Genomic DNA, 19,081 nt, shown 5'->3' with positions numbered 1-19,081 from the left:
CCAGAAGGAAGTGATTCAGATCTTAAAACTTTACTATTATTCTTTCATCACAACAATCAAATACAAGTACACGGTCTTCCCAGATGCTCAAAAGGTGTTTTGGCTGTTTAGAGTTGAGAATCTTTGAAAATCCAAACTCGAATTATGCAGTGAGAGGGAACATACAAAATTCTTTCAACTATTTTATTTCAAAGAATTTTTGTAATAATTCGCTAATTGATATTTTAGTTATTAATACAAGCATTTTGAGACAGCAAGAAGAGGCAATGATTTACAAGTATCTCTTGGATGTCTCTCAACAACATATATTAAACAATGCTTCTGTCTTTCCCATTTGGTGAAACAAAGGTGCAAAACTTCTTGACAGTGTGCAAAAAGTTTCTTTTTCATCAGAAGATAAAATGTATTGCATAACTTTGCAAAATATCCAATTTAGCTAACACAGCATCCAAAACTTAAATGGCATCTTAGGTAGAAGCATTTTCTACATTAAACAACTACTTGGATGATTCAAATAACGCCCTTCTCTTAAAAATAATACTCACAAAGGGTCAGGGTTTCATAGGTCAAATGGGATAGAAAAGTGCGAATTTGAGGACCAGCTCAGCAGCACTGAACAAAGTAGGCAAGATTGAATGTCCTGGCAATAACAGCTGTGTATGAGGACAGGGAAGAAAACAGCTGGGTAGGAGGCAGGGAGAGAATTTTAGGGGAGGAATGAGAGAAACCAGTAGAGGGTTCAGCAAGCCAGAAATCTGGTGGCAGGTGAAGAAGGCAAGGGAGGAATTGATACGGTCCCAGGTAGCCGAGTCAGGGGTGATAACAGAGATCAGTAGGTTTTGGAGCAAGTGGGTGAAGGGGGCTGGAAGGGGTCTGGGTGGTGTCTGGGCAGTGAGCATCCCTAGGGGCTCATGGGGCTCTGGGAGGCTGTAGACAGATGGATGAGATTTCTGTGAGGAAGCTGAGAGAGGAGGGCTGAGAGTGGACAGCTCACCCACCTCTTCTGCTCCCGGGATCCACAGACTCTCCTGCTCTGTGCAATCCTTGCCTACCACTTCTGATTTACTTCGATATTACCTCTTCATTTTATCATTGAACAGGTAAAACGCAACTGTCAATCTACTGAGCAGCAGATGATCCACTATCATATTTATGCCATTGTGTTGAAGCTTGGAAAATAACTTCCACAGCAACACTCTGCATCATTGTGCAAGGCATAATTAGTCAAGGAGTGGTGAGCAAAGAGGGCTTTGAGATCATCTTCCCACTGTGCTGGGTACAGCTGTTTTCGCTGTGGGGTGGCAGGGCATTTTAGGGGTTTGTCCTAGTTCTGCTGGATTGCCAGAAGTAAGTCTGTCTTGCAGAAACTTTCTGAAGGTGCCTCGTCCCACTTGAAATCTCTGGTAGAATGGCCCTCCGTTTCTCAGTACTGTGATTTCTTTAATCCGTGCAAATAAGGCATTGAACATAGTCAAAATTGGCTGCTATATATTGAATGCATGTATTCATTGTGAAAATCTGATCTCCTGTGGTAACTTGTAACATAACGTTATGGAGTTGACTTTCAGTGGCTCAAGCCCAAATCTGCCAATATGCAAGTACAAAAGATGTGGGAGTGCTGCTTTCTGTTAAATACAAGTATTAACAGTATTTTTTTCAGATACGAAGGTACCAGCTTCTACTATCGGTTTGCCTATTGAGTACAGATACTTTTGCACAGTGATCAGACAGTTGGAAATGAGCTTAAGAGGCAGAAGGTTTAACTTCATAAATAGTTATGTATAATGGAATATCTAATAGGAAACACTCAGTTCTATACAAGGCTCATGCCGGTTTACATCTTTGCAGGATGCTTCTCTTTTTTCCCTTTTTCCTTTCACCTTTTAGAGGGTTCTGTCAGGATACCCAGGTGATGGTAACAGCCTGCAGAAATCTGCAGAGTAACTCCGATATTCAAATGTGTTCCTTATGTACTGTTTGGATGAGAAGTGACAAAACCTCTGCTTGAATGTATTCACTGTGTTAGCACAAAGACCCGCATCAGGTAAAAGTGCACATCTCTTAACTGCGCTCCCCCTGGATCTGTGCACACCACAGTCTTGGCCCAGTCGTGCCCCAGGTTTGGGAAGGGGAGACAGTGCCCACGCTGCAGCTCAGCAGCTGTCCTTGGAGGCTGCAGAAGCTTAATCTCTGTGTTTTCAGCAGGGTCTCTAACCACCAGACTGTGATACGCATTGCAAATACTGTCCTTCCTGGCTACGTTTGAGTCAAGCTAAATGGCAGGCTCTGAGTGTGCTTGGTAAATCAAGTGTCAACAATGCGGGAATACCTAGGGTCCAGGTGCCAACTCTCCAGAGTTGGTGGGAAGATGTCAGCAAAAATGAAGGTCCATGGGGTGTATGTGATGGCACAGTTTTAGGCACTTGGAGAAAATATTGCCTTATAAAGCAGCTGGCTGTGGAAGCAGGATTTTTTTTTCAAGACTGTCGTCCTAAATTTAGGCACCTAAATTCCACTTAAATGTAAGCATTTTAATACCTTATAGGTTGCAGATGTATTCACTCAAGTATGCCTGTACATGTTGCAAATGAATCTGGATCCCAGCTAGACGGGCTTTGAAATGTCACATAAACTGAGTTACTTTGCAAGCACAGATTAAGCAGGATCACCCCTTCTCACTTGTGAGCATCACCTGGTTCAGCATTCACTTTATATTCTCTCACTGTGAGCTGAAGCAAAGCAATGGGCCCCGCATACTACTGCATCCATTCAGTACAGGGACTATTAAAACACCCTGGGGTGGGGTTTTGCAGCACTGGGACCAATGGATGTAAAATGAGGACCACCCTACGCGATGTGCCTACCAGCTCAGTCTGGCCAGAGAACAGCTTCTGCTACGTCTGTGCCTCATTGCACATTCAGGAAGCCTCAGGGACGCTAAAAGATGCCCTTAATTTCACGTTTCTGGGCTGAGAGCTTCATTCGGTGGCTCAGAGAGGCACAGTTGACTTTCAGTTGCTTTTTTAAAAGATGGTATGCTTCAGTGCCCTGTGTATAAAAGCAAATGTGATGAATTCAGTGATGGCAGCAATACAAACTTTATAACTTTAATGTACTAGGACAGATCATTCAGTGGTGAAGAGGATTTAAAAGAGATGACTTCGCCATTCTAAAATTGTCTTTTTTGTTGTCTCTGCTCTACTTCTTAATTTCTTAGCATATTAGCTGGAGCACTAGAGAAAATTGATTGGTACAGGAAGAAAAGTTATTTTGTGTTTGGTTAAATACAATAACTTGTCCTAAAAGTGTCTCATAGTCTCCTTAGGGAGCTGCTAATCAATAGCTGGAGGAAACTTACTTTCCAGATCTTTCCTCTAGCCAAGATCTCGGCTTTCTTCTTTCCGGGCTCCCTTCTTTGCAAGATGACTACTTCTTTTTGGGATCCCTGCTTTTCTGCACCATCTCTGCTTTCCAGGACCCCAAGCAGCACACAGTCTACCGACAGAATGAAGTTCTTCCCATAGGAAGAAGTGAAGGAAGAGCACCAAAAAGTGTCTTAAATGTCTCTTGTCAAACTTTTAATAAGCCCTAATGTGGATATGGCAAAGTGTTAGATTTAACTTCTTCCACAGCTAAGAAAGTTTATGTCCTCTTTGCCAGTCTGGTATTGAAGGTATCTGAAAATAAGCCAATATAACTCTTTCCTGGAGCGGGAAGGGAGGTTGCTGAGGTCTTCAGGAAGACTTTGCACTGAAGTCCCAGAAGAAAGGACCTGTCGCACCTGGTAAGATGTGTGCACAGTTTGTCTAACCTTTTCGAACACTGCAGCTCAAAATGAAGACATTTCTGTAGCTGTTCCTTGTTATATTGTGCTTAAAATACTGGTGTCTGAGTCATGTTTTATACTCCGTTGCTGATTTTTGTTGTCATTCACTATTATAAATCCCGAGAAAGTTATAATACCTTGTATTTAACTGATACAATAGGCAGTCAGACTTCTTGGAACAAGAGCCCTTCTTCAGATCTGAAGTGTCTTGCCTCTATATCTGATGAAGCAAAGTGCATGTGCTTGAAAGTCTCTTTGTCATAGAGGATAATAAAAGATGTTACTACTTGCTACAAATAGTACTGTCCTTGTCGCCTTGACAAGCAGTGATTCCTCTACATTTTTAACTAACTTTAGATATTGCTGAAGATTGTGTAAATATTCAACTTGGTCTTAGAAATTCACTGTAGTTTCATCTTCAAATTGGAGAATGTCAAATAGTTTTTGAAAAATTGTTTCCTATGATCAGCTTTTGATTTGCTGCCCCTCTGTTTCATCTAATGCCTCCTTATTTCTTGTGTCACATAGCAAAGGGAAGAAAAATTCCCAGTCTGGTTTATTTGTGAGCTTTTATACTTTCAAGGTAAACAGTTCCAAACTTTTTCATTTTACTTTACAGGGGAGTTGTTTATGACCCTCGTAGTTCTTGTGCAAAACCTCTGCCCTAACACAGTTCTGCCTCCCTAGTTTATGTAAAGCATCTTGTAACCACTGTAGGCCTGATTCAGAACTGAATTATGGCACTTTTACACCATCTTAATGCATCGTCTCAGTAAGAGCATGAGTGTAACTTTGCAATAGATTGGTAGGAATCATAGTTTGGTAATAAAGAAGCAGGAAGAAAAGCAAAACCAAGAAAAGGCAAAGCAGGAAATGTGGTTCAGATGAAGAGTTTGATTCACTGATGTAACTCAAAGAGGCATTTGACAGCGAATAGTCTTTTTCTTCCATGTATTTTCAATCTTATGGAAAAGTTTTGAGAGTAACTATCTTGCCCTATGCAGACCTGGGAAAAGATTGAAGTTATTTGTTTTAATTATGCATCTAAGGGGTGGCAGACCTGATAAAAGAAAACGATTCAAATTTTACTTAACATTCCCCGAGATCGTTAACCATTTGAGTCAGCACTGTGTAGATAACACGACATTGAAAAAAATCTTCTTCAGCCAGTGTTCTTTCCTTGCCTGGAGGATTATAGCTATTTTTGTATGCAGGATTTAGTAGGTAAAAAAAACCAAAAAAACAAAAAAAAAACAAAACTAGGCTGAGGAAGCAAATCAAAGCTTTTAAGTGACAGAATGTGCTGTAGACAGTGTCGTATGGGGGCTCCATTCCTGCATTTGTGGGTGTGTGAGTGGCAGCCACGGCAGGAGCCATATGTGTATGTCAGGAGCGAAGGAGTGGGGCTGCATGCAATTTTCCTTCCCCAATTAAAATGTGGAAGCCTATTTCAGTGTTAAAATTTGGAGGCAACCACAACAACACAAGAATAACTGCAGCATCCTGCACCAGTAGGAGTAGCTGAGTGGTTTTGTAACTGCGTGGATTTGTCATTTTTATATCCTTCTCAGGACAAATCCCATTCTACAGCTGATGACATATAACGACAGCAGACATGTTGAACATCAACAGCTTTTGAGGTGCAGCTGATGGTGCAAGATCTGATGAATCTAGAAGTTCACTTTGATTCTCCCCCTTCCCTGTGTAAAACATAATAACTCAGACTCCAAACAAGAAATTGAAATGTGTGGATTCAAGTCACAATATTTCACTCAGATGCATTTAAAGTAATTTGTATTTCCCCAACTGATTGCCAAGTTGTTAGAAAATTCCATCAGCCATATTTTATTTCCCCTAGCTCTTTTCCTTCCCCACAAAAAAACCTAAGTTAAAGACAAGGCTGCTAGGTGCAATTTAAGTGAAGTATCATGTTCTCTGTAGAAAGCACACAAACATCCATATTAAAACACTGCAACTTGTGCTACATAAACAATTCTGGCATAAAATTTAGTATTGTGTTTATAAGATTTTCAGTGGCCAGATCACCCAACTACATTATATCTGCCTTTGAAAGTGCAGGGGGAATTTTGATAAATACAGCAGCAATATGATCAGCTTCTGGCTATTAATTCCGTCTTGTTAATGTAGCTATTTACAACCAGACCTGCACATCTCAGCTGAAAAGCAGCTCTCCTGTACTGGCTCTGGCTGGGACAGAGTTAATTTTCATCTTTGCAGCCCATATGGTGCTGTGTTGTAGGTTTGTGACCAGAATAATACTGGTAGCACACTAGTGCTTTAGCTTTTGCTCAAGTGTTTGCATAGCATCAAGGTCTTCTCTGCTTCTTACTCTGCCCCCGCGCAGTGAATAGGTTGCACATGTGCAACAGGTTGGGAGGAGATGCAGCTATGCAGATGACCCGAACCAACCAAAGAGATATTCCATACCACGTAATGTTATGCTCAGAAATAAAACATGGAGGAGCAAGGTTAGGTCAGTTAGTCATCTTTTGGCCAGGAGCATCAGTCTACATGGGGGAAGTGGTGAATGATTCCTTTTGCAACACTTGTTTTGTTTTTTCTTCCTTCCATCCTTTGCTTATTAAATTATTTTAATCTTGACCTACAAGTTTTCTCACAGTTACTCTTCTTTTCCTCTTTCCCTATCCCACTAGGGGGCAGTTTTCTTTCTGCTTCTCCATCATTGTGTGACCTATTAGTGTAAAATCATCCCAGTGCCTCATCCACTTCAGTGTAAGTTCACTAAATGCAACACCACGTTCATGGACCTTGTTATTTCACTGGCCAGCGTAGCCTTTGTACTGTGAATGGTTTTAAATGCAAGGGAAGAATTACCCCAGCAGAGGAAAAGATGAAGTTCTTGCTTGCAAAACTGAGAAAATTACAATGACAGCAACAGTACTAGAAGGCAGTTGGAGCATGTCTTTGCTGACAGACCGTCTGTTATAAGTCAAAGAAGAAATCTGAAAGAAAATCCATTTGGGCTGGATTGGAGCTGCAATGAGAGTCATAGAATCATTTTAGTTGGAAGAGACCCTCAGGATCATCGAGTCCAACCATAACCTAACCTAACTCTAGCACTAAACCATGTCCCTAAGAATCTTGCCTAAATTGCAGCTGGGTGGGATGGTCTCAACCCCAGGGAGCATTGTGAGATCAGTGGGGCTTGCAGGACCCCCACACATGATCCCTGGGCATGGGCACTTGGAGCAGGGGCAGGCACAAGGGCTCTTACCACAAGCTGTTGGGACTTGTTCTCTGCTGGTTCTTTACGGGCAATAATGCCCCCCCACACACACCTTCCCCCTCCCCACCTTCCTGCTTATACCACAGCACTGCTAACATTAGCCCAGGGGCCTGCCAAACCTGGAAACTCGCCTTAAAAAGAGAGGAAAAATGAGAACATGGAGACCTGATGGCTGCCTGGTACCTTCTGTAGGTGGAAGATGAAGGTAGACTGATTTGGAGAATTTGCTGTTTGCATAGATGATCTGATGAAATTCAATTTTTGAATATGTCTCAAATTTATGGGTGATTATTATGTCTCTGATGCAGACATTTTTCTGTTTGAGTATTACCTTCAATCATGCATTGAGAGATACTTATGCCGGTGGAATTATCATTACTGTTATACAAAGAAATCTCTTCTCTTTTTCTTCCAACAATTTAACTCACTACTCCATTAAGCTACATTTGTTCTTACTTAGAAGCTGTTTTTCAGACAGCCATTTTCTATCCAAGCCAAAAGTTCTTTTCACAGTTTTCCTTTCAATTCAACCGAAAATGACACAAGCTGACAAAAGCAGATAAATTTCCAGGTAATGTTTATCTTTCTCCTTTTACTGATCTCCTGATGATACCCTTGTTGTTCCCTTCCTGTTGGTCGCTCTGTAGCCATCACTGTGGGTGGGTTTACAGGACAAAAGATGAGGTAAAGCTCATGTGTTTTACTGTAGTGCCAGGGGCAGAGGTGACCTGGTGTGAGCAGGGCTGGCCATCCTGGGCAATCACGCAGTGTCACAGTGAAGTGCAACAGGGGGTGGATTAGATACACCTTATGTATATCTGGTAAATCCCATCCCAGTTCTCAATAAAGCACTGAGAAGCAGCAGCCAGGATAGAAAAACTCATTCTACAGGAAAAAGAGAAAAAAAAAAAAAAGGTCTTGTTCCGTGGCAGGAACTTCTGAAAAATGGAAGTGATTGCAGGATGTTGCCCTAAAGTTGAGGTTTGCAAACACTCCTGACATTGGTTAGTGTGATTCTTCTTCCCTAATGTATCTTCAATGTAATTTAGTGATGTACCCATAGACAGGGAGGGTTGGTGAAGCAGGGTCGGGGGCAGGAGGGAGGAGTTGGAGAGGAGCAGAGCATGGCCCTCAGCTGAAGGACTCACCAGTAGATTGACACTGAGATGGGGCTCAGCTGCAGGCAAGGAGGAGTATAGAGGAAGAAGCAGGGGGGATATCTGCAGAGGATGTTAACAAACTGGAGGTAAGAAACTGAGAAAGAAACTAATCAAGTGAGTAATCCAAAATTAGTATTATTTTCTTTTGAAGAGAATAAAAGTAAGCTCTTCCTCTGTGCAACTGGCAAGGGAATATGTTAACAGTTATTGCAGCTATGTGGGAAAGGGAGGTGAAGTATTAATATTATAGAAAGCTACAAAGACTTGTGATGAAATTTGATTTTTTTTTTTTCCCCTCCCACTTCCCCCTAGACTAAAAGGTGATTTCTCTGTCTCATGATTGTCAGGTTTGAGTCATGATCTGAACTGCAGAGCTGGCAAAACAGCATTTCCTAGTTAGGGCTAGAAAGACAGTTTTTCCTTTAATATGAAAATGAAAAGATTACAAAGACACCAGGGAGATGTCCCCAGAAGCCTAAGCAATGTTGTAGAAAGGCTTAGCTCCTTTGTCTAAATCTGTTCTGGGAAGCTAGAGTTTGAACATGCCACCCCAGACAGAAATAAAACAATAAATCCAGGTCTGTTGCTTGCTATGCTTTAACCACCAGGCTACTGTATGTTAGGTGAGCAATAAAGAAAGGAACAAGCTCAGAGAAGCATTTTGAAGCCTTCCCAGCAGATCTTGGTCTCTGGACCCAAGGGTTGAAAGCTCATCCAACTATCTCACAGCCCTGAGTTGTGGCCCAAGCTTCGCCCCAAGACCTGGTGTTTGACACCAGCTCTAGACAGTTCTCCACAGTGTGCTGGGGATTGTCGTGTAACCCTTTTGAGGAGTCCTCCACAATATGGAAGCTGGACACCTGCCTGTGCCTTTGTACCCCAGGCTCGAGCGCAGGCTGTGCCCCCTCACCTGTGAGCACGGAGGTCCTTCAGTCTCCTTAGACCACAGCATCTCAGATATGGCTCTCCTGCCTGGGTGCTCACTTCTAGCAAGCCTGGGTAGTTTATACTCAGATGTTGGCCATTAGGACAATCTTTTCATTGAAGACACATTTAGAGAGAACATTGGCCATACAATGTAAAATTTTTGAGCTGTGTTTGGGATGCTTGATCCTCAGAATGAAGCAAACCACGGCTGAGAGGTGTGGGATATGCTGCTGAGGTGCAGTCTGGCATTGCTTGGAAAGGGCACAGAGGCTGAAAGGAGCCTCCTGCCTGTATGCTCCTGAGTGCCCTTGGTCAAATCTCCCATGTTCTCTTGCAGACCAGGATGGGCACTTGCTAGAGTCCCTGCAGTTGCAGACTGCTTTCCCAAGGCTGGGGAAAACATAGGTCCATGAATTACCTTACAAGCTCCATAACAGGCAATCAGCTGGAACCATGTGCCACATATACTCTGGGAGGATACTAGGCCTCCTTTTTCCACCCTGTTTTGCAGAAGGCCACTTGGCTGTGTACAACTGCGTGAATTCCCAGCTCAGGACTGTGGTAGAAGCTAAAAGGAGGGCTCAATGGATTCCTGTTTGTGCATGTTTTGCTCGTCCTCCCTATATCACAGAGGTTGGATAGTATTTGGGAAAAAATACTTCTGTGTATCTAGTTGCCATCACGCCATTCATTCATTTGCTCTGAGGCTGTTTTCTTTCATGCAAAACCTTCATTAGCTTTAATGAAGCTATCTGCAGATTATCTGGCCATGGTCTCTTATTCACTGCCATGGCTCCAGCAGGAAGGGAAGTCCCTCAGGTTGACTTTGCTGGGCTGGACAGCCATCCTAAATCTGCGGTGAGCCTTCCCGAGATGGTTCTTCTAATTTAAAAGAAAAAAAAATGTGCTAGTTCAAAATGTCTCCACCTTATCAGCATGAAGCATGAACTACTGCAATAGGAGTACATTACTAATGACCCTTGGGGAAGAAATAATTTTTTGAGGCTGCTCACTTTAAAAGACATGAAGGTTCTTTGAAAGCTGCAGATATATTTGAAACATTAGTAATGATCCTATTAGGAGATAGATTAGTAAGTGAAGATGAAAACGCCCAGAGAACAAGTAAGCTATATTTGTTACATAATTCCAGTTACAGCTTTTTGCCTGCATGCTGTTAGCTCCTTTTAAGATATTACAGATACCTCCCTAAATTCTTCCACATCTTGTTCGTCTGGGCTTCTTGTGGTACAGACAGTGCACACCTGCTGTACGCAGCTAAGCTGAATGCTGCTGTGCTGCATTTCTGTTCTAAAGGTGAGGTTGCTTCTGCCAAAAACGTGGCTGCTTTCTTTTTACTGCACCCTAGTAGTATTGCACCCCCCCCCGCCCCAACCAGTTCAAACTGGCCGACCTTTCTAGAAAAGCTGATTTTTCTTTATGAGGTCTTAAAATTAAATTGGCAAAAGTACTGAGAAGTGTGATGGGTCCACATCATGGCTTTTAGATATATATGAATGTAATAACTTGCTTAAGGGCTTGAGCATAAACTGAATCTTACAAACTGTGGAAAACCTTACTATCACAAGGCAGTATCTTTAGCTGGTGATAGGTTACTTAGAAATCTGCTTCCTCTCATCACCTTCTCTAGGGCTTTAACTGGTTACTCGGTATTGCTCTTGTCAAGATGCATGCCCGTCTGAGAGGTGAATCATCTCTTCTGCTTTTAGGCTTTTGATTTATGCCCCATTGGAGATTCTCTGGAGAATGGCAACAGCTTTATTCCTGCAATCTGAATTGTATACTTGTGAAATCTTCAGGGAACTTCTCTAATAATATTTAGTGGTTTGTGTTTCCATGTACAGGTCCTCTGAGAGTCTTCCAGGTCCCTCATGGGGATCTGCACACTTTTTTTTTTTTTTAATAATTACATGCCCCCGTCTTTTATTACGGTTAAGAACAAAATGCTCATCAGGCTTTTTAGATTTATGTCAGAATGATTCCTCTCCTCTTCTTCTGGGAAGGCAAATGCCTTGTCAGTATTCTCTGTTTCGCTCTCCATTGCGTATGTCAGTGGCCTGAGCAGAGCTCAGCAGCAGAGCTGCAGTTCAGAGTCTGGTGAAGAGCTCTTTCCACTCATGCTTGTCAAATTGAAAGTCATTTGTGGAGTGCTGAACTCGGGAACTCTGGCATTTTCTTTCTCTCTTGGATTTTTGCTAGTTCAAAATGAGTCACCTCCTGCCAGTGGTGATCATAAAGAATTAAGGCAGCCGTTTGCTTTTAGAGAGCTCTAGGACAGTATGAAAAACATGTTGAGCCGAAGGTTGACTCTCCTCAGCCCAGAAGTGCAGCAGTGTGCGTGGACAAATGGCTGTGCCCTGTGGCCGATCCAAGGGGCATTGGCTCTTACTGCAGAACGTACATGGAAGTGTCTAAGAAAAGTAATTTTATTGTCAATAAGCTTTGCCTCATACAGGAATCTGTGTAACCAGTGGAAATTGTTTAGGGGCCAGCAAATAGGAGAACATTGACAAGTGTGAACCTGGAAACTTTTATTTCTGTCTACTCCATATTTGGGAAAAAAAAAAAGTTTTGCATAACATTTTAATGACAGATAGTGATGCTACACACAAGCACTGTGTCCAAAATGTAGGGAAATCAGACTTATTACCAAGATGCATGAACATATGACAGTGAACTGTAGTAAGAATTAACAGAGAAATGAGAAACTGCTCATCAGGAATGGTCCTGGACTTGTCCCAACTCCCAGACTCTGCCTGGGAAGTTTTGGGAGGCTGCCAGTCGGCATGGGCCAAAACTGAGCCAGGGAGCTCTTTAGTGATTTAATGCTATAGACAACTGCAAGCTTAGAGTGCCCAGGCAAGTTTCCTTCTGATTTCCAGGCTCAGACTGAACCATCAGAGATCATAAGGAATATTATTAGTTTTCGGACCATCTGGTCTCACCAAGATGAATGTCGTTTCTCTGTGGACCTCTGCTGCCCCCTCTGGCCCCTGACCCGTGTGTGATTTGCAGGGGGAGCATCTCTGCCAGTGGCACATGGCTGTTGCCTCAGGACGTGTGCTTGGGGCTTGTGCTGCCTGGAGGCTTCCCCACCACGGACCAGCAGCACAGGCAGAGGGAGCAGCTCTGGTCTCTCTCTTGGTCCCACCAACAGCTACCCTGTGAAAGCATGCGGAGAAGCAGCCAGTTTTCTGTGATGTATGGCAGGAGGTTTCCACTAGAGACCAGGCAGCTGGTGTGAACATCACCAATAGGATTTCAACTGAGACACAAATTCTGACTCTTCAGTAAGGGTGAAAAAATAGAGCGTTACGCAGGACTTGCATGCAGTTCATGAATATCAATAACCGGCTTTGGATGAAAGCCTAATAAATGCTGACTTGTTTAAGAATAAATTTAGTGGCTAAAGTCGTTACAAACGAGAGGGGCAAGGTGATGGTGTCCTCTAGAGTTTAAATATAACCTGCTACTCTGCTGGAGTGCAAAGAGACATATACAGTAAGAGAGACATTTATCGCCTTTGCTGGTACAACAGACTTGTATCCTCTCCAGAGTGCTCTGAAAGGTAGTTTCCAATACACAATAAATTTTGCGTTGGTTTATTATTTAATATTAGTCTTGGGCCAAACTTCAGCATTCATCATCATTTACACAGTTGTTGTTTTGAAGCATGTGAGGAATGTAGCAACGTTGAGTTTAATCCTAAAGGACAGGAGAGTGATGCCAGAAATTACTTTTGCCACACTATGTATAATAGGGTGTGCTTTGGGAGTTGAATTCAGGCCTTTGTAGGTATGAAATTGTGAAACTTAATGCACATTGATTATATGTTATAAAATATCTTATGAACTGATAGAAAAGGATGTTTTCCTCTGACAGCTGTAATATTGCAATTAAATAAGTTCCAGATATCTGGCTGTTGTATCTGAAGTAGCTTGGCAATGGAGGGTTGTCAGTTTATTCCAAGTGGTCCAGAGCCTTTGTGTACATTAACCCAGTGCACACCTTAATTTTTAAAAAGGATCTAGCCCCGAAATACTTGAACACTGGCTTTCCAGAAACATGGCACCAGCGTTCAGGCGCAGGGTCCCAGCATTTGGTGTGGTGCTGTGGGGATATAAACAGGGGTCAGGACTTAGGCTGGCTTACTTCCAGGAATGCCAGTAAAACAAATAGCTTCTGTTGCTCCTTCTATTCCCAGATAAAATATTTACAAATAGTGCATCCTGTCCTCTGCAGCTGGAGCCCAAGACAATGGCTGAAAGCACTTGCAAATAAGAAAGTTTTGCAATGACCAAATTAATCTTTTGCAAAAAAGTGCCAACTTTTCTTCTGAGCTTATAATCTAAAAATAGATTAAAGATATTTGGTTTCTTCAACTTTGAAGAGATTATTAGAAAAATTTTACAAGTAATTTTCCACAGAGATAGAAGAGGGAAGGAAAAGGAATTGAGCAAACACAGGCTTACAGGGCCTGATCCCACAAATTTCAACTGCTAGCTAGACATGCCCACATATTCTAACCTACTACACTCAAATGTTTTACTCATTTTTTAGTGCTCACTGAAAAGCGCAGTGATAGTAGAAAATGGATTTTGCTAGTTGTGAAAACAATAGTAATTATTCCTTATCCAAATAATTTTAAAAGCACATTTAGATGAATGTTGTATGTAGGAGTGATGATTTTTTTTTTTTCTAAAATGCACAAAACCTGTGCACTGAATAGTCTGTTCATCTGTGTTTGTAATGGAAATAATTAACATTACACTTTAGCATCTGCCTTTGATAGAATCATCAGAGATTGATTATGATTAAGAATCAACAGAAAGATATGGGAAGGAAAAAAAATGGAGTCTAGATGGAGTCTACTTTTATTTGCAGAAAACAGCACATAGAAACAATAATTTACATTTATACCATTTTTTCTGACTGAAAGGATCTGCAAACATTGTACAAATTCAGTGATTTTCAAAAAATGAGACATGCTATTTGTACATTACCATCAGAAGAAACCATATATGTAGATTTTCTGTATGCTGTGAATAGCAGTAATAACATTTACACAGCATCTCCAGCCATAAAACAAGTACTAATTAAAGCAAATCGTGAAGGAGAAAAATGCAGTAGTGGCCTTGTTTTCTTCATCTTAGCCTTTCACGCTACTAGCTATGCTTGAAAATAAAACTTTGGCTAGCTGCCCTGAGTAGCATTAGGCAACGCGCTAAAGGGACATTATCTTGACTCTTCGTGCATGTAATATAAAACAATACAGAAATATTTATGCAAGGCATTTCTGATAATCTGCACTGTTGACAGTTTGTGACAGCTAAAACCTTTTGCTGTGCCCTGTGCAGCGCTTGTGCCTCCACGTCCACCCCCTGCCCACACCTGCCCGGGGCTGCCGGAGCGCGGCGGGGAGAGGCTGGGCCGGGCAGCCCCTCTCAGTGTCTGCGCTGGAGCTGGCAGGTCATGGGGAAAGTGAGAAGCACGTGGATTGGGATCGTAGGGTTGCTCCTACAGGACCTGTTCAAGCGTGGCAATCAATTGCTGCAGCTTATGCAAGATTTAGTATGCAATAACCAGTTGGTCTGCGTAGGTTTGATCTTTTGACACCAACGTGCATTTCAATAGAAATCCCTGGAAAAGAGCTCTGCCTCTTCAGTTGTGTGGTTGCCTATACTTAATACAAAATGAGTATCCGATTGCCTACTGGGGCTCATCATCTTGGCTGCCCTTTAGTCAAAGGACACCCCAGGACACGGTTTGAGTGTCAGACAGCAGGCAGGCAGCCCCAGGACTAAGGGCAGCCTTTGTGGATGTCCCTCAGTGCCTTGGTAAGCCTGTAAGTCTCCCACATTTATACAGTCCTAAAATTACATTTGGCCCTTTGAAAGCAACCGTGAGCCTGATGTAGCCCCTGGTGAAACTGAATTTGACACCCCTGCTGTGAGTCTTTCCCTCCTATAAGCATCCTTTATCATCAGGAGAGTTTCAATATTTCACATCTCAGCATAAAGTTCACTTTCCTTCTTGAGAGGGTGAAGGACTAGGATTTTATCACCATTATAGTGACATAAACCCAAGGCCGATGTATGCAAAGTTACATAGGCACAATAACAGTCAGAGTCTCACCAGAATTTAGAGGATTATTTTTACTTTAGGAAAATACTATTTTTTCAGCTTATTGATCTAAAATTTGGTTATGTGACTGTGGAAACAAAGCCCTGCATCCAGCCCTGACTGCAGCTGGGGCAATACTTTCAGTGGGAAGCAATGTAATGCTATCATTCACTTATCCCCATGCTATGCAGGTATTACTTATTTTTCTCAGTCTTCCTGCAAACTGCACACATTTCTCAGCTATGCAGCCTGATATTCCTGGCACAATGTGATTAAAAGTGTGACTCCAGCAACCCTCGTGTTTCTGACGAAATAGGCAATGTCAAGATAGACAGGGAAAGAATAATTTAGATAATTCATAGGTTCATTTCTCCCTCTATCATTTCTTTCTATTTAAAATTAATTTGTGTAACCTGTAAAATAGGAAGGTGATCATTAAATTACTGAGAAAATGACAAGCAGAGGTGACAGTAGCTCCTTGGGAGTCCTGCTGCTCTGCTCCCAGAAGAGGACGAGCAGCGTTTGCAGATGGTCCCTGACTTCTCCACTGTGACAACTGAGATGCTGAGAGAGGTCAGGGGCCATAACTCATCCCTGATATATACATTATAACTATTACTAAGTTGATGTAAGCACGCTGTTGAAAGGTGATCTTTAAAACATACTTTACAGTGTGTGTCTCTTCCAAAAGATAGGTATTTAAGGTAAAGCTCTATGCAACTGGCAAAGCAGTGGAAGTAGTCTATCTTGATTTCAGTAAAGCATTTGACACAGTCTCCCATAGCACCCTCACTGCTAAATTGAGGAAGTGTGGTCTGGACGATCGAGCAGTGAGGTGGACTGGGAACTGGCTGAAGGAAAGAAGCCAGAGAGTTGTGGTCAATGGGGCAGAGTCCAGCTGGAGGCCTGTATCTAGTGGAGTGCCTCAAGGGTCAGTACTGGGACCAGTACTATTCAATATATTCATCAACGACTTGGATGAGGGAATTGGGTGTACTATCAGCAAGTTTGCTGATGACACCAAACTGGGGGAGTGGCTGACATGCCAGAAGGCCGTGCTGCCATCCAGCGAGATCTCGACAGGCTGGAGAGTTGGGCAGGGAAAAATTTAATGAAATATAACATGGGCAAGTGTCGAATTTTGCATCTGGGCAGGAACAACCCCAGGTTCCAGGATAAGTTGGGGAATGACCTGTTAGAGAGCAGTGTAGGGGAAAGGGACCTGGGAGTCCTGGTGGACAGCAGGATGACCACGAGCCAGCACTGTGCCCTTGTGGCCAGGAAGGCCAATGGCATCCTGGGGTGGATTAGAAGGGGGGTGGTTAGTAGGTCGAGAGAGGTTCTCCTTCCCCTCTACTCTGCCCTGGTGAGACCTCATCTGGAATATTGTGTCCGGTTCTGGGCCCCTCAGTTCAAGAAGGACAGGGAACTGCTGGAGAGAGTCCAGCACAGAGCAACGAAGATGATGAAGGGAGTGGAGCATCTCCCTTATGAGGAAAGGCTGAGGGAGCTGGGGCTCTTTAGCTTGGAGGAGACTGAGGGGTGACCTCATTCATGTTTATAAATATATAAAGGGTGGGTGTCATGAGGATGGAGCCAGGCTCTTCTCGGTGACAACCAATGATAAGACAAGGGGCAATGGGTATAAACTGGAACACAGGAGGTTCCACTTAAATTCGAGAAGAAACTTCTTCACAGTGAGGGTGACAGAACACTGGAACAGGCTGCCCAGGGAGGTTGTGGAGTCTCCTTCTCTGGAGACATTCAAAACCTGCCTGGACACCTTCCTGTGTAACCTCATCTGGGTGTTCCTGCTCGGGCGGGAGGATTGGACTAGATGATCTTTTGAGGTCCCTTCCAATCTCTAACATTCTGTGATTCTGTAACTACTGGAAGTAGATAGCTATTCCAAGTTGATTACTAATGAAAGGACTACTATTCTGCAACTGTGTAGAGTATGCTTATTGTGGAGCAGATGTTGGGATTTGGAATATATATTGAAGAGACTCCATTTTCTGTTTATTTTCAGCATGGTGTTTGTTGTTTGAGTCTATATTATTGTGACTCATTTGGGAAGATTCAACTTGCAATACCAGATTCCTAGTGCATAGCAAGGTGCCTTGAAAGTTCTCGATGGCTGATGGTAGAGCTTGCTCCTTCACTTAACCCCACTGCCTTAATGAAGAGTTCGTTTACAGCGCCCACTGGTCCCATTCAGATGACACAGAGCAGTCTCGCACTCCAGAATATCAACACAAATTGCTGCTGTCACTAAAATTGGGCCAAGAGAATACAATTAATTAATAATAATTTTTTAAAATATATAATTTATAATAATTATAAAATTATTCAGCATCATTTTTTTTTCCACATGGCTGTAAACCACAACGTAGTTGAGTGTTGTGGCATTATTCTGTTGTAAGGTTCAGCTGTAATTATTAGAGACTTTCCAGGTCGATATGTTCAGCATTTTAAATTTTAGATGCTAATTAAAATGCTTTTCCTATTCCTATTGATTTCCTTTTTTTTTTGACTTTTTCCATCACAGCCAAGAGGAACACTGTTAAACCCTGTCTCTGTGGATAATGTACAGACGAGAGCAGCTGGTCGTGTTTGAAGCAGTGTTAGCTAGAAGTGATAGAATCAGTATGGCTATGGCCACCTTTTCCTTTGATGCACTGTAAAAAATTTCAGGGTACAATAACTTCTGAGCAAGTAAAAAATAATGAGAAATTGTTATTACGTTTCTGCTTACTATGTGGATTCTGGCTGTTCATAGTCGCATAAGATGCTGAGACTAAGGAAATGGATGGTCTCAAGGGGTTGGTGGTGTTTTGAAATGGAGTCAACAGGTAGGCTGAATAATGTGATTTTGCCCTCCATATCCTTAGTGGTTCCCCTAAAAACATCCATTAGAAGCAGGGATTTTGACCTGGCCATGTGTAAACCTAGGCTTTAGCTGTCAAAGCCCAAAGACTCAGAACCTATGTTATCACACACGTTTTTTTTTCTATAAACATTGTGCTAGAGTATATAAAAAGATGCAGGCATCAATTGATTAATATAACTCTGCATTCTACTGCCAGTATAAACTAAGCAATACAGAAAGAACTTCACTATTTCAGTATTAACAAGATCATAAAAATACATGAGGCATTCAAAGCTGCTGGTTAAGCTGTGTGAGAATTTCTGAATATGCTTTATATAGGACTAGACTGAAAATAGCTCGTGAAAACTTTTTTTCGATGGCTTTTTAAGCTGCTCTAAGTTCAGCAAGAATTATGATTTGCAGCCTATTATTATTTGGCCCTGGATTTGCATAGACAGCTTGCATGGAAGTACACTGATATTTATTACAAACTTTGCATCAATAACTGGGAAGGAATGTAGAAAAATCCAAACCATCAGGGAGCTGCAATCTCTCTTTGCTAGTTGTGCGCAGTTGCATTTATATTTCAAGGACTAGAATTGTTCCAGTGATGATTTATAGAACTTCATTCTAACTAAAGAAAGCAAATCTCTAACCTCTTCACAGACTCATAAATATTTTAATTTAAAAATTGGTGAACTGGTGTGGAGAAGTGCTTCAGTTTGTGCGATTTAATGAAGTCATACTTAATCCAACACATACAAGGAGATACAGTTTACTGTATTTATGGATTACCGCTATCAGAATATGGACATTTATTTTTTTAAGTCTTGTAGGGCACAAAAAGTCATATTTTATCTTCATATATTTTAAAATAAACATATATACAT

This window comes from Caloenas nicobarica, chromosome 4, assembly GCF_036013445.1.
Source record: "Caloenas nicobarica isolate bCalNic1 chromosome 4, bCalNic1.hap1, whole genome shotgun sequence".
Classification (NCBI taxonomy): domain Eukaryota; kingdom Metazoa; phylum Chordata; class Aves; order Columbiformes; family Columbidae; genus Caloenas; species Caloenas nicobarica.
This window is presented reverse-complemented; position numbering follows the sequence as displayed.